This window comes from Phodopus roborovskii, unplaced genomic scaffold (assembly GCF_943737965.1).
Source record: "Phodopus roborovskii unplaced genomic scaffold, PHOROB, whole genome shotgun sequence".
Lineage (NCBI taxonomy): Eukaryota > Metazoa > Chordata > Mammalia > Rodentia > Cricetidae > Phodopus > Phodopus roborovskii.
The window spans coordinates 52,931,081-52,945,680 of NW_026126517.1; positions in this window are offsets into that span (position 1 = coordinate 52,931,081).

A 14,600-nucleotide genomic window follows, 5' to 3' on the forward strand; every position below is an offset into this window, starting at 1 on the left:
TGCCTCTCTTCTTCCCTTGGTCCCTCCTTCTCCCCATTAGCCCCTCCCTCTGGTTTCACGCCCTATTTATCCCATCACCTCTTCCTTCTTCCACTTTCAGGCCTTTCTTCCCCCTTATACCTCAATCTATATTCATGCTAACACATACACACTTCAATCTGTGTTTTCTATGTGAGAGAAAACATGACATGTCTTTCTGAGTCTGGCGTATTTCTCTTTTACCAGGGTGCTCTCCATCTATTTCCCTGCAAGTGCCATAATTTCATTATTCTTTACAGCTGAATGACATCTGGGTCCAGGTACCACGCTGTCTTGTCTTACCTTCTAATGGACTTCTGAGTCTGTTCCGTATCTTGACTGTGTGAGTAGTGCGGGAATAAGCATGGGTGTGCAGGTCTCAGCAGAACGAGTCCTTCGGGCACACAGAGGGAGGGAGTGGTGCAGCCTCATTGACACGTGATCATTTTCGGTTTCTTGAGTGACATGTATACTTGTTTCCATCAGAGATGCATCAGACTGACATCCATTCCCTCAGCAGAATCAAAGTGTTCCACTAACCCCACATATCTTCACTAGTTTATTTTTTGTTTGTTTTGGTTTATTTTTCCTTTTTGTTTTGTCCCTTGTTTTTTATTTTTAATTTTTATATTTCTAAACACAAAATGTAATGAATTCATATATATATATTAGATATTAATATAAGATTACAATGAAAAGCCAATACCTTAACAAAAATGCTCTGTGTTATCCATTTTTATTGGTAAGGTAACTTATTGAGGTAAGAAATAGAAAAGCAGATGTTTGCTTTTTTTTCTAGAAAGGTGGTCAGAAGCCAACAATATCGGCACCAAAACAACACTGGGAAATACAAAGTGACAACCAGAGACCAACTTTGACCAAAAGGCAGTGCAGAGGTGTGAGGTGTGAGGCAGTAGGGGTGGTGATGTAACAGCTTAAGTTTGTTAACAGGACACACAGTGAGGATTGCTGGAGCCTGAATATATGTTCACTGTTCCACAAGGACAGACAGCTGAGCTGTGTGCTACAGAAGTGACAGACAGTCCCTTCTCTTACATCTGGCTATGATGTCAGAGATGGGTAGTGTGTCTGCTTATCAGCCATGAGGACATTTTACTTTAAATTTGAAAGGGTAAGAAATATTTTATAGACAAAAGAATATTTTATATTAATAAGGCTCTGTTGGCTGAATTTTTTCTTGGTTAGAGGTTTGTGGAAATAGCCAGATAGACATATGTACTGAATGGAACTGGCAAATCCTGGAGTGCAGCTGAAGACCACAAATGATGATACTGATCTCTTCATGGGTGGACAGAAGTATTATTTTATCATCATCTCTGTCTAAAGCCATTTTGATACCTGCAGTTAGGACACTGATTGAAATACAGTCTGTCAGGATTAAAACCTCTAGATGGGATTTCCCATCAACCACAACTGGCCATTAGGCAGTGTGTGATTTTTGGCGCATCTTCCAGCCAAACTCCACATCTCATGCTTTAGTGGCAACTATTTGAGATCACCTTGGATCACCACTTATGAACATCAAAAATGACAATCTGCATTTCACTCCCTGTTTAATGAGACCTCTACTCGCCTTATCCTGGTCCTCAAAACGTACAAACCTTGTGACACACTGCCCTGATCTTTAGTACATCTGTTATGTGTCTCTTGCTGGGCAGCTGTATGTTGTCCGAAGGCTGGTTCTTTTTAAGGTTTTGTATCCTCTGTGCTCATAATTTCGGTTTGTTGTTGTTTTCGAAATGCATCCCACTGTATTGGTTTCCAATCAGAGTGCAATCAAGTCAGCAGCCACAGATCATAGATTCACTCTCCCCAAAAGAACTTTCCTTGGTAGCAGAGCTTCTCTGTCTGGTTTGACCTCAAGTCTTAAAGCCCAAAAGAACACTATGGTGACTGTTGACTCTTCCTAAGTGAAGTCATTCCCTTTGGTAAAACATAACGGCTGGACAGCCACTTCTGTGGCGATCAGATGGTGAAGTTCTGTTTCATAATAACATTGTTCAGTTTTATGCCTCACTATCACAGGCAGCCCTTCGAGGATGAGGAACTTCTGTTGCAGCTGGCCCAAGTAAGGTTTCCAATCAGGGATTCTGTACTCTCCTGTATCACACAGGATCGGAGCCACTGTAAAAGCCATCATGTTTGTGGCCACTCCCCTTGGATACGTGAACTCCTTCATGGCAGGCCTGAGATCGCATCGAGCCTTGGGCTGCCCCTTCATAGAGGGTATAGAGCAGGCTGCTGGGCTACTGGAGGAGCTGCAAGGCAGGAACATTTCCTCCTAAACCCAGCCAGTGGCCAATGGTGGACGAAAAGGCAGCAATGCAGTGCAAACAGAAACACAACAGCTTGATAGCAAGCCCAGGTACTTTCACTCCAAAATGTCTCACAGATGCCACCCTACAGTCTCATTTTTCTGCTTGACAGACACTCTGACTGGGCTGAGATGAAATGGAAAAGCAGGTTTGTTTGTTTGTTTTGATTGTTTATGTTTTTCAGCACATGTAGCCCTGGCTGTCCTGGAACTTGCTCTGTAGAGCAGGCTGTCCTCTGCCTCTGCCTCCCCAGTGCTGGGAGAAAAAGGTGAGCACCACCACCATTCAACTTCAAAGCAGTTTTAATTTGCATTTATTTCCCTTGATGGCTAAGGCTTTTGAAGACTTTTCTCAAATATTTACTGGCCATTTGTATTTCTTTCTTTCAACTGTCAGTTATATTCATTCGCCCACAACTTCATTGGATTGCTCATTGAGAGTAGGCAACCCTTGGAGTTCTTCATAATATCAACGCTCTACTAGACATGTTTTCTTCCTGTTCTATAGGCTGTCACTTCACTCTACTGATCATTTCTTCTGTTATGCTCCAGCATTTCAGTTTCATGAAATTTTATCCATCAATTCTCAGGATAATTACCTGTATTTCTGACATCATTTTCAAAAAGTCCTTTCTTATGTCTATATGTTGAAATATTTTCCTCTGCCAGTTCTAGAGATTCTGGTTTTAATCGATTAAAGTTTGCACTGATTTTTGTGCAGAGGATCTAGCTTCATTCTTCTACATGTGGACATCTCGATTTCCCAGAACCATTTGTTGAAAAGGCTAACCTTGACCTAAAGCATGCATTTGGGACTCTCACCAACAACTAGGGGGCCTGTAGTGGCTTGAGTTTGCTCTGAGCACTCTGCTCTATTCCATTGGTCTGACTGTGTTTTTGTGCCAGAACCCTGAAGTTAATTCTATCACGAGACTATAGCAGGTGTTTTCAGAAGCATCAGTTTCAGAGCATCCTCCCCATCAGTAAGACAGTGAGTGCCCAGTGCACAGGTGCATTCCTCCCCTTGTGAGACACTGCCCAATTCAGCCTTGCTTTTCTCAGCCTGGCCTGTCCTCGTTCACGCAGGCAATGGCGCAGTGGTGACATTACCACTGCCCCCACAGAGGGGCTCAGCTTCAGATTTCCATATGTCACATCTGTATCTATCTCCATAGCCTGTGCTGTCTCCATGTCTCTTGGCCCATGGTTCAGGCAGGCACAGGCTTGTCTCCATAGTCTGCTCAGTCTCGGTCCCTCTTGTCTCCAAGCCCAGCTAGTCCCTGTCCAGCTTACTGTTGCTATAGTGCCAACGTCTGGGACGGGAGAACGCCTTCTGGCTGTCGCTGCAAACCAGAGCCCATCATTGGCAGCGTGGTGTACCTGGACACCAGTCGGCTGCCACTCCTGATGCTTCTTAGTTAAGGTCTCATTTTACTTGGTTTCTTTCGTCTTTTGCATTTTCTCCCATGAACTTAGTCTATTGTTTTCTAACCTGATTCTTTCCTCTGCTCAATGGCACAAAGGTGCCTTTTAAGCTGTCATCTTACCTGCAAGAACTAACAAATCTTTACCATTTTCTAGCCACAAAGAACAAGAGGGCAATCTTTCAAGAGAGCATCAGTGTGCTGCAGCTAAACTATGAGTAGCTGGTAAACAAAAATTCTTCTCAAAAGTTAATCTTACTGGAACCATAAAAGAGTTGGAAAGAGAGTCTTGGTGAAAACATCATCACTACCTGATATTACTGACCTCTCGAACTAATTCACTGAATACCAAAGCTACACTTTCAGCATGCCCTGCAAACACACAGTTAACTCATCCTAGGCTACATTTCAGTGAGGAGTTTGATTCCTACTCCTTCTGGGTGTGCTGACAAGGTTTTATTGAAGGTTGAAATGGATGGTTTGAATGCAACCAAAATGGAATTTCCTTTATTGAAAATTAAGTGTCATATAATTTCATAAGTAGATGTATAATATGCAGAGCTAACTATATCTAGCCCCAAATATGTTATGTTTGAGGAAATTGAACCAAGTACCACCCAAGAGTTCTAAACGTCAACATGAGAACCCTCATCCGAGAGTTCTTTCTCCCAGATACACTCAGAGAGCATGACAAAAAAAAAGGCATAACTTCTTAATATCCACATATTCATAGACTATGGTGATATTATTTCAAGTCTTAAATGCCTTATGTAATATAGAAACTACAACTTCATATTTTGCAAGAAGGAAGCCATTTTCTTCCAGAGTATGAAATGTAATTGTAAATAAAAGCAACCGAAACAGGACTTCACTGAGACTCAGCTCTGGCTTTACAGCAGAGTGTCACCCACTGCCTGGTGTCTCACCTTGACTGGGAGCAGATGAGGATAAAGACCCTGGCAACGCTGTTCAATAGCTGTGATTTTCCTTCAAAATGTTCTGCTAAGATGTTTAACACTTGCAACAGCAGAACTTCACAGTGCATTCTATCCAATTTCCGTTTTTGTAAACACGGGTATTTGCAGTTCACAGCCAATCCTCCCTCCTCTCCTCCCCCACATCTCCCCACCTTTCTCTTCCATTATCACATTTTTCCTACTTGGAAAAGTAACTGTTACAATCAAACCCACTTATCTCAGCACAGCCTGCCTTCCCACAGCCCCTCATCTTCTTTTCCTTACGTATTTATGGCTTCTCATGTCTTCCTATTTTACTGAAAAGGAATATATGAAAATGGAATTTGTTAAGAATGATGTACAGTTATAGACACCGCAACAATTAAATAAAAACGTAATAAAAATACCATCAATAATTCATAGAAATGGACAACCAGAAAATGTCAAATCTTCATTATGTCCACACAGTGGATATTAATAGCAAATATGTGTGTTAATAATTATATACCAAGGCAGTGCCAATAAGCAGCCAAAAGGAGAAAGGGAAACATAGACAAGTCAGAAGGGGACCCTTTGTTAAATGGAGGCTGGAATTCACTTACTGACTTCTTTGGTAATAACAAACACATTTCCCACCAGGTATATGGGATGAGAAGTGGCATTTTTATTTTCATGTGACTGTCAACATAATAGTTTCCTTTGGTATTCCCTGAGGAAGGAAGTGAGCATGTGTCTGTGTGTACTGATCAGACAAGGAAGTAGAAAATGTACCAGCAGACAGCCAAAGAAGAATGGCTTTTTAAAAACAAACTGAGTCAAAGGAAATACATAGCTATGCATAGAAAGGCACTCATGGCTTGTAACTTAAAAGATAATGCAAAGCACAGCATGACTGTGTCAGTATTTCTATGTGATCTGTGTTGAAGCTTTACTGCTCATACAGCTTGTTGTCCATCTTGGCAATACTGATCTTCCCAACGTGATTAGATCTCTTATGAAGACAGAACCAACTTTTCTATGCAAAGTGATAAAACAAGCTTGGTGGGGTCACAATCCTAAAATGCCTCCATTTAAGTCACGTGGCATAGACAAACTCTAACATAGACCCAGTGATTTTTGTGGGTGTGTCATTCTAAGGATGCATTGATCTGCTAGTACTTATGCTTTGGTGTTATAAATGTTGGGTGGACTTGTTGACTTGTAGCTAAAAAATAAAATGCAATGGCTGTCACTCTTGAGATTAGATGATAGCGAGCTGGTGGCTTTCCTCATGGGTGTTCATTCCCTTTCATTTGGATTCACTGCTCTAGACGAAGCCAGCTGCATGTTCTGAGACACCTTGTGAAGAGACCTCAGGAGTCAGCATAGAGGCAGATTCCTCCCCATGTTAGTACTCCAGCAGTACTCCTGCTAGTGCTCCACCAGTGCTTCTGTCAGTGCTCCACCAGTGCTCATGTGAGTGTTCCATTTATGCTCCTACCAATGCTCCTACCAATGCTCCTACCAATGCTCCTATCAGTGCTCCATCAGTGCTCCTGTCAATGCTCCTGGTAGTGCTCCTGACACTACCAGGAGCACTTGTGGAGGCAGTGCTCCTGTCAATGCTCCACCCGTGCCCCTGGTAGTGCTGCACCAGTGCTCCTCCATGAACTTGCAAGTTTCTCCATCCCTCCATCAAGCCTTGAGACAACTCTAGCTTCAGCTAATGTCTTGATTATAACTTCCAAAAAGGGTTACCCCAAACCACCTAGCTAAGCTGTTTTTAGATCCCAGACCACAGAGAATGTGAGGTGATGAGTGTTTGTTTTAAGATGCTAAATCTGGAGTGATCTGTGGGTCTTAGACGAGAACAGTGCAACCCAAAGCAGATCGGGGCAGTGGGGGAGTTAGAGGTGGGCTAGGCAGAGATGGAAGGGTAGCCATGTTGTGCAAGACAGGAAGCCAGGAACCCTGCAGGTGTGTCTTAGGTCACACTCCCTACACTCTAATATAGGCACCAATAGCTTCATGCTAGGCATGAGTAACCTAATGTTAAACAAAATATAAAATAACTTAAAGATTTTTCAGAACTTCATGTATAACAACCCAATTTTTACAGTATTAAATATTATTATAGTAGAATGACAATATAGTTTCAAACAGAAGAAAAGACTAGTCACTGAATATATTTTACACATTAGCCCAATTAGAAAATTGTTATTTTAAAAATGTTCTGGGAGAGGGTTGTAGGTTGAAATTTTTTTTCCTTCTTCTGTTTAAAGCTATTTCAGTGAGCTGGAGAGATGGCTCTGTGGTTAAGAGCACCTTCTACTGTTATTGAATTCAATTTTCAGCACTATGTCAGTTGGCTCACAACTACCTGTAACTCGAGCTCGGTTGATTCTGTGAGTCCTCATTGATCACACTCCACCTTATATATTGAGGCGGGGTCTCTCCCTTCATCTGGAGTTCACCATTTTGACTAGTCTGGCTAGCTAGATTGCTTGGGGATTCCCTACCTCTACTTCCTGACCACTAGGATTACAAGTGAGCCACCACACTCTTTTGCATGGGTTCTGGGAATCCAAACGCCATCAAGCTTGCATGACAAGCACTTTCCCCATTGAACCATCTTCCTGACACCAATAATCTATTTTTTAAAACTGAGCTACCCTAGGGGTCTAGCATCAGGGATTTGCAGCCTCAATTTGTTCTGCCACAGCTTCTGGTCAAGTGAAGGCCCAGAGAGGCAGTTATGAAGAACAGGGGGACTGGCCCATGATTGGCCCAAGGTGGAAAGCACATAAAGAGAGATAACTCTGCCTTTAGTGACTGGGATGAAGCTTATCAACTGGAAATTGCCTTGGAGCCTGGAGTTTGATTGCTGTGAGTCTGAGGCCAGCCTGTGAATCAAACCCTGGAGGCACCTATCAGTCTTTCCCTTCCCAAGAACTTCACAGGTGTGAAGTGTATGTGATACCCACAAAGCATCTCTTCAGTGGAGTGGATTAATACTCAGGCAGCCTTAAAAGGAGAAGAACAGGCCATTCCATTGCACTGACCTCAATGTTATACTTGCTTTACACACTTTTAGTGTGCTTCAGAGACCCCTCTCAGCTTCATCTGCTCCAGTGGATATGACCTGAAAAGTCTCTAGGGTTGAGAGTGTTTGGCCCACAGAATGGAAAACCAAGTGTGGCAAAGCAAAGCAGAGGCCTTTGCTAAGCAAAGAAGGGAAGCACTAAAGTAATGGCATTAACTGTAGGAAAGGCAAGAACCCACAGCTTTAGCTGGCCCCCACTGTCCCCCATGCATGTAACTGGCATCCAATTTCTAAGGGCCTGCAAGACACTGCTCTAACATCTTTTTCCCCATTTTCTCTTGTGATTTGTGTTTTCTTTCCTCCCCCTCTTTCTCCTCCTCCTTTAACTTACTCATCCTTGGCTAGCCTCAGACTCACCCTTACCACATAGCCAAGATCCACCAATTCCCACCTCCTGAGTGCTGGGATTACAGCACCACTGTGGCCAGTTTATCCAGTACTGAGGCCCGAATCTGGAATTTGTGCACACTAAACAGGTACTCCATTAGCTAAGTTCTAGCCCAGCCCAGACTGCTTTTACCTACACTTTCAGAAATTTGATTGATTGCATTTTTTTTTTTTAAGATTTTGGTTTCTATTTATTAGCTGCCTTCACACCTTCACATACTTTTGCTAAGCATTAAGCATTTCTCTCATTCAGGGCAACATATTTTCTTTTCCATAGTCATTTCTTTTTTTCCCTCTGTGTACCTTTTTATGTCTAACAGCTCTTTGATTTTTTTTTTTTTTACCATATACAGCACTGCTTATTTTAAATAAACTTAGGTTTTTATTTATCCTTACTGTTCTAACATTTATCTAGTTTTGTCTTTGAAATTTTTTTATTATTGGGATTTTTTTTCTTTTCCCTGCTAACATGTTGCTTTTTCTCTTCACCTCAAAAGCATTCCCACCACTCCGTTTTTTTTCTCCCCTCGTGCAATTAATCTTGTTTCCTCCCTTCCACTACCTCCCTCTTTAGCTTATTAATTTGTTGCTTCTACAGTTACCCTAAATAAGTTTTAAGTTGATGGCATTTTTACCTTTATGGTCATTGGTGATCTATAATTGTATTTCTGGGTTTTCGGTGGCTTGAGACGGTCAGTGTTACAGGAGTTTGTTTCCTCCTCACTGAATATTGAGGCTTCAAGAATAGAGCATTCAACAAAAAGATCCCCTTACCACAAAGATCCAGATGAGGGACCCAAACCAACAGATGCTGGAATTTCAACTCAAATACAAGAAATAGGGGAAAGCAAGATAATATGACTTCCCTAAGGCATCATAACTCCTTGGCTACTATACTCAAATATTCTGAAATGGGAAAGTGCCAGATAGAGATTTTTAAAGTTTTCTGATTAAAAAATGGTTAAGTATAACTATAATGTTACAAGCAAGTGGATAGATATACTATGGGAACTAAGAAAGAAGGTAAATAACAGAAAAAAATCAACAAAATGGATGGAAAAAAAAACCCACCAAAATAAGTGATGAACCCACTGAAAAGTGCAAAGAAACAGAAGGAAAAATTCAGGGGAAAGGAGCAAGGAGCCGTGAGCTCTTGGTGTATGTGCTGGGAGAGTAGCTTCGCCTGAAAAGTAATCTGGGTAGTCAGCTAGTGACTGGTACCCTGACCCACTGGGCATGCCTGTAGTTCTCAAGTCTTCAGTCTGGCCATGAATGTGGGGAGACAGTGATTCTCTAGTGTGATTGGTGAATGTTTAAGAGGTGGTCTATTTGTCGCTCTCCAGGTCTGAGTGCCTTTTCTGGGCATTGCTTTGAAAGGTAGCTTATTACTGATGACTAAGCACTCTTTGCACAAGAAAACAAGATCAGTCACCAGCCAAGTGCACCAATGAAAGCCAGCAACATGGACAGAAAACTCAGAAGGAGAATTGACGATATGAAAACACTGACTTTGAAGTGTTGGAAAACTCAAAACCTACTGAATCAGATGAAAAACACACTGGATCACCAATAGATTGGATCAAGCCAAAGAAAGGATGCGTGTGATGGAGGATAAATAATGGAGAAACTGCATTCAGAAATCAATATGGAAAACAAAAAATAGACAAGCAACTCCACGAGATGATCAAGGGGTAAAAACCTAGAGATCTATAGAAAAGAAAGAACTGAGAAAGAAATTAAAAGTATAGAGAATCTGTTCTATGAAATTGTAGCTGAAATTTCCTTAAATCTAAGGAAAGAATTCAATATCCGAGCACAAGAGGCATCTGGAACCCCACATACATGTGGAAAACTTCTCTGTAACACATTGTAGGTAAAATCCAAGACTGTAAAACTAAGAAACAATATTAAAAGCTGCAAGAGAAAAGGACAGAAGCAAATCCATTGCAATAACATCAGACATCCCAGTGGAAACCTTGATAAAGTATAAGAGCATGGGATGACATTGCAGGTCTTGAAGGTACTTCACTACCAACTAGGTCACCTACTGTGCTGAAGCAAATTTACCTTTTAAAGTCAGTGAAGGAGAGTCTCCCTGCAGAGAGGCCTTAATGTCCCTGCCAGGGGATTTCCTGTAGCAGTGACATCACCAGGGAATTTCTACTATGAAGGGACTCCTGGTGATACCCACCACTGCCATTCACTCACCAAGGCTCACTCCACAACTCCTGCCACCTTCAGGCCATGACCATCTCAGACAAAAGCAATGAGTGCATCCACACTGTCCTTGCTGGATAACATTGAGAAAGAATAGTATCAGAAATCTGAATGGGCAAGGCTGGTGAATAGCTATGCAGGGCATTAGACTAAATTGGAGAAATCATGGCAGTCACATGTATAAACTGTGGCTAGAGAACCTAGCTACTACTACACTGACATCCAGAGAAAATGGCCTCCCCACCCAAGGTAATGCAAGGTGGAACCCAGGGATCTGTCCCCACGAAGAGTTGAGAGGGTCTTCAAATCCATCCATAAATTACAGACAGCCCTGCCCATATTAAATTCTTCCCTTAAATACTAAGGGACAAGACTATAACTTGCTGGGTGGGGAATCTGGCCAGGGAATACTCCCAAAAGCAGTGAATTGCACAGAAGTCCTTCTCATCTGAATGGGCACACTGAGTTACCTTGTTGGAACCATTGAAACTACCAATCCTCTGACCCTGGAGACAAACAGCAAAACAATTCCAGGAAACAGGGAAACCAAAGCATCAAGATGGGGAAGAAGTTTGGACATACCCTCTTCCTTTATGTTCTTATTTTGCTACTTAGTCTTTTGACATCCCAGTTTAGTTTTCTCTTCCAAGTTTCTTGCCTTTTCATTGCCATGTGAAACTGTATGCATTAATGGCTGGGGTAGTGTGTTTTATCTTCAGTCTCACTGGGAAAGACTTAGGACCATCCCTTCTATTTCTGTACCTGTACAAATCTGCTCCTTTCTGCAGCTATAATGATCTCTCTACTTCTTATGCTTTCAATGCATATACTTTTACCCCTCACTCATAGTTTACCCATTTCTTTCTCCTTTCCCGGTTTCTTCATCATTTTGTTACTGAGATATTGATAGCTGAGGTTCCAAGTAAATTGTCAATCATACTTTCTCTAGTCAGTACCTTGCATTGGTGTTCCTTAACAGGGTTACCGTGAGGCATCCATATCTCTCAGGCAGCAGTGCAAATATATCCACTGCCAAGAAGTTAGTAAGGAGCACTGTGGCCACATCACCTCAGTGGCATCAGGCAAACAGCACAATTTAAAATATTAAAAGAAGAAGACAAACAATAACAAATGTTGACAAGCATTTGGGAAAGGGACTCAGACTTGGCCATCAGAAACACAGATTGGGCCTGTGGCTATGGAAATCAGTGTCAAGTTCCTCACAAAACTAAGACTACACCATGTGACTTCTTGGCATATGTCCAAAGTCAATGGACCATAGAGGTACCTGCATATTCATACTATATTCTGTAAGTTACAGAATCAGTCTAGGTGCCTGTCGACACATGAATGGATGAAGAAATCTGTAGCTGAAACGTGATATCATTATGGTAAGTGAAATAAGCCACAGAACGACAAACATTGCATGTTTTCTATTACTTATGGGTCTTAGAATTCTGCATATTTATTTAAAAACATATATATGAAATAAGAATATTGGGAGGGATGGGGTAAGAGGGAAAGGATGCAAAAGGGGGCTTAATAGAAAGAAATAAGACAAGGGTGAATATGGTCCTAGTACATGACATATTCAAAATACCTTGTCTTTTAAAGTAGCTGTTTCTTGGAGATAAGGCCTAGTGCTGCAGGAAGTGGAATTTTCATTAGAAGTGTTTATACCCAGGTGTGGAAGGAACAATCCTGTGACTCTAAAGGCTGAAGCAGGAGAATTGCAAGCTGGAGGCTAGCTGCTTAGGGAGTCCCAGGCCTGTGTTAGCTATATAATGTCTCAAGACCAGAAAGAAAAAAAAAGAAAAAGAAAAGAAAAGAAAAGGGAAATGTTGTTTACATTATTACATTATTTGACATACATATTTTAATGAGTAAATAAATTTTGATGGAATCATTCATTAAGGGCTAGTGAGATGGCTCCGAGAGTAAGGGCACCTACCATCAAGCGTGACAACTAGGGAGCAATCACAATAACCCACGTGACTAAAGAGACTAGACTCCTTGTAAATTATTCTGTGACATCCACACATGCTCCATGGCAGGTGTGTGCCCCACAACAATGAACTAAATTTTAAACAAAGGTGTGACTGTTTTTAACTCTTCTACTAGTACAGAAAGGGAAGACTAATCCAAAATCAATGGCTATCAAGTACATACATCTCTCTGGCATTTTGGTGAGAGGAATGTAATGTTGCCATTGACAGGTCACAACTGCAGAAATGATGCATCCTCTAATTGTAGACAAGAAAAACAAACTAATTTTGGTAACGAGTTCCTTTCGGTCCTAGCTTGCCTTCTGGATCTGTTTTCATTTATCTTTTAAGTCCCACATGCCTGCTAAGACTTGCTATGGTCTGAATGCACCCCACCCCCAGACTCATTTGTTAAGATTTAACCATGACTGTGATTAAATTAAAAGATAGGACCTTTAAGCCCTCATGAACAGGGTAAGTAGCCCTTTAAAAAGAAGTTTGAGGGAGTTGTTGCTCTCCAGAGTCAATTTCAGGAAGAATGCAGTGCAATGTGACTTTCCTGATCTGTGGAATTGCCAGGTCTTGCCATTCACTTACCTAAAGACCCCAGCATTTCAAAGCACTCACCTTGCACCGGGATCTCCTTGGGATGCATGGATAGAGTACCTGCTGTTCATTTCTTTACCTTCCCATATGTCTAACTCCAGGACTGTTCATTCTGCTATGTTTTCTAGGTAACCAAGGGAAATTCCAAGACATCATCAAATCAAGGCTTCAGAATGAAAACTGTGTCTACTGGAGTGAAGCGGGGTGTCCTCTTCTGGGCTCATTAAACATCTGAAAGGTCAGTCTATTCTAGACTTACCTAAAAGCTGTCTGTCTAAAAGCTGTCCCGCCCACCTCTGCTTTGTGCTACTTGTTATAACTCAGTGTTCTTCTCTCCAGTCTTCTCATGTAACCAGTCAGCAATTACAACACGCACTTGACAAGCTGTTCTATGGGAACATGTCAGAAGGCAGCTGCCTCCGTGAGAGGTCAGCTGCTTTAGGAACAGAGTGAGAGTTATTTGAGTGTCTTTTTCCCAGCTAAGACTTTTTTGGTTGAACTTCTCTAGGACTTTTGGGGGCGGTTATTTATTCTTGCACTGGCACAGTTTTCTTTTCTCACTACAGCAATCATCACGTATAATTAAGCTCTGCACTCCAAAATAAAGGCGGAAGTGCTGGTCACATTACTCTCGGCTGAATGTCACCGCCTCTATCCTCCAGAAACTCAGAGGATTCCTCGTGTTGATTGTAATTCCATTTGTCTTTTAGCACTAATTCAGTCTGTGCATCCATGAAGCATATTAGGCTAGACAGGAGAGATGGGAAGCACCAAATCTGCCTGTTCATTCCTCATATTTTGGGCTGCAGAAGTGTCTATAGGAAGCAGGAGTCCTGTACACTCTGCAAAATGCCGGATAGCATCCTTACAATACCTACCAAATGCCAGTAACTACCTAGTCATTACAACTACAAATGTTTGAAGATATTATCATACATTTCCTGAAGTATTGTCCTAGTTAGCTTTGACTGTCAATTTGACACAACACAGTCACCTGAGAAGAAATTGCCTAGCTCAGACTGCCCTATAGGCATATCTGTGGGGAAATCATCTTGATTATTAATTGATGTAAGAGGGCCCAGTCCATTGTGGGCAGCACCAAACCTAGGTAGGTAGTCCTGGACAGAATAAAAACAGCTAGCTAGGCATGAGCCAGTGAGCAAGCCAGCGAGCAGAGTTTGTCCATAGTTTCTGCTTCAAGATCTTGCTTGAGTTGCTGCCCTGACTTTCCTCTGTGATGGACTGTGAGATGAAACAAACCCTTTGCTTCCTAAGTTACTTTTGGGCAGCCTGCTTTGTCACGACAGCAGGAAGGAAAGTAGGGCAAGGACAAACTGCCTCCTGTAAAGAATCACTGCTCAGATAATTGAATGATGGATGCTGCTTGTTTCTACTGTACAATTATGGTTTCTTCCCTTGGAGTCTCCCAGAGCCCCTGCCTCACACTGATGCATTAGAGAAATACAGTTCTTAATCTAACGTAAGTGGTTCCTAATGAGTTTACTAACTAAAGGGGGAATGGGGAGGGCAACTCTCTTATTCAGTGTAATAGCCTAAACAATGATAATTTATCCACTGTAGAGTACTTAG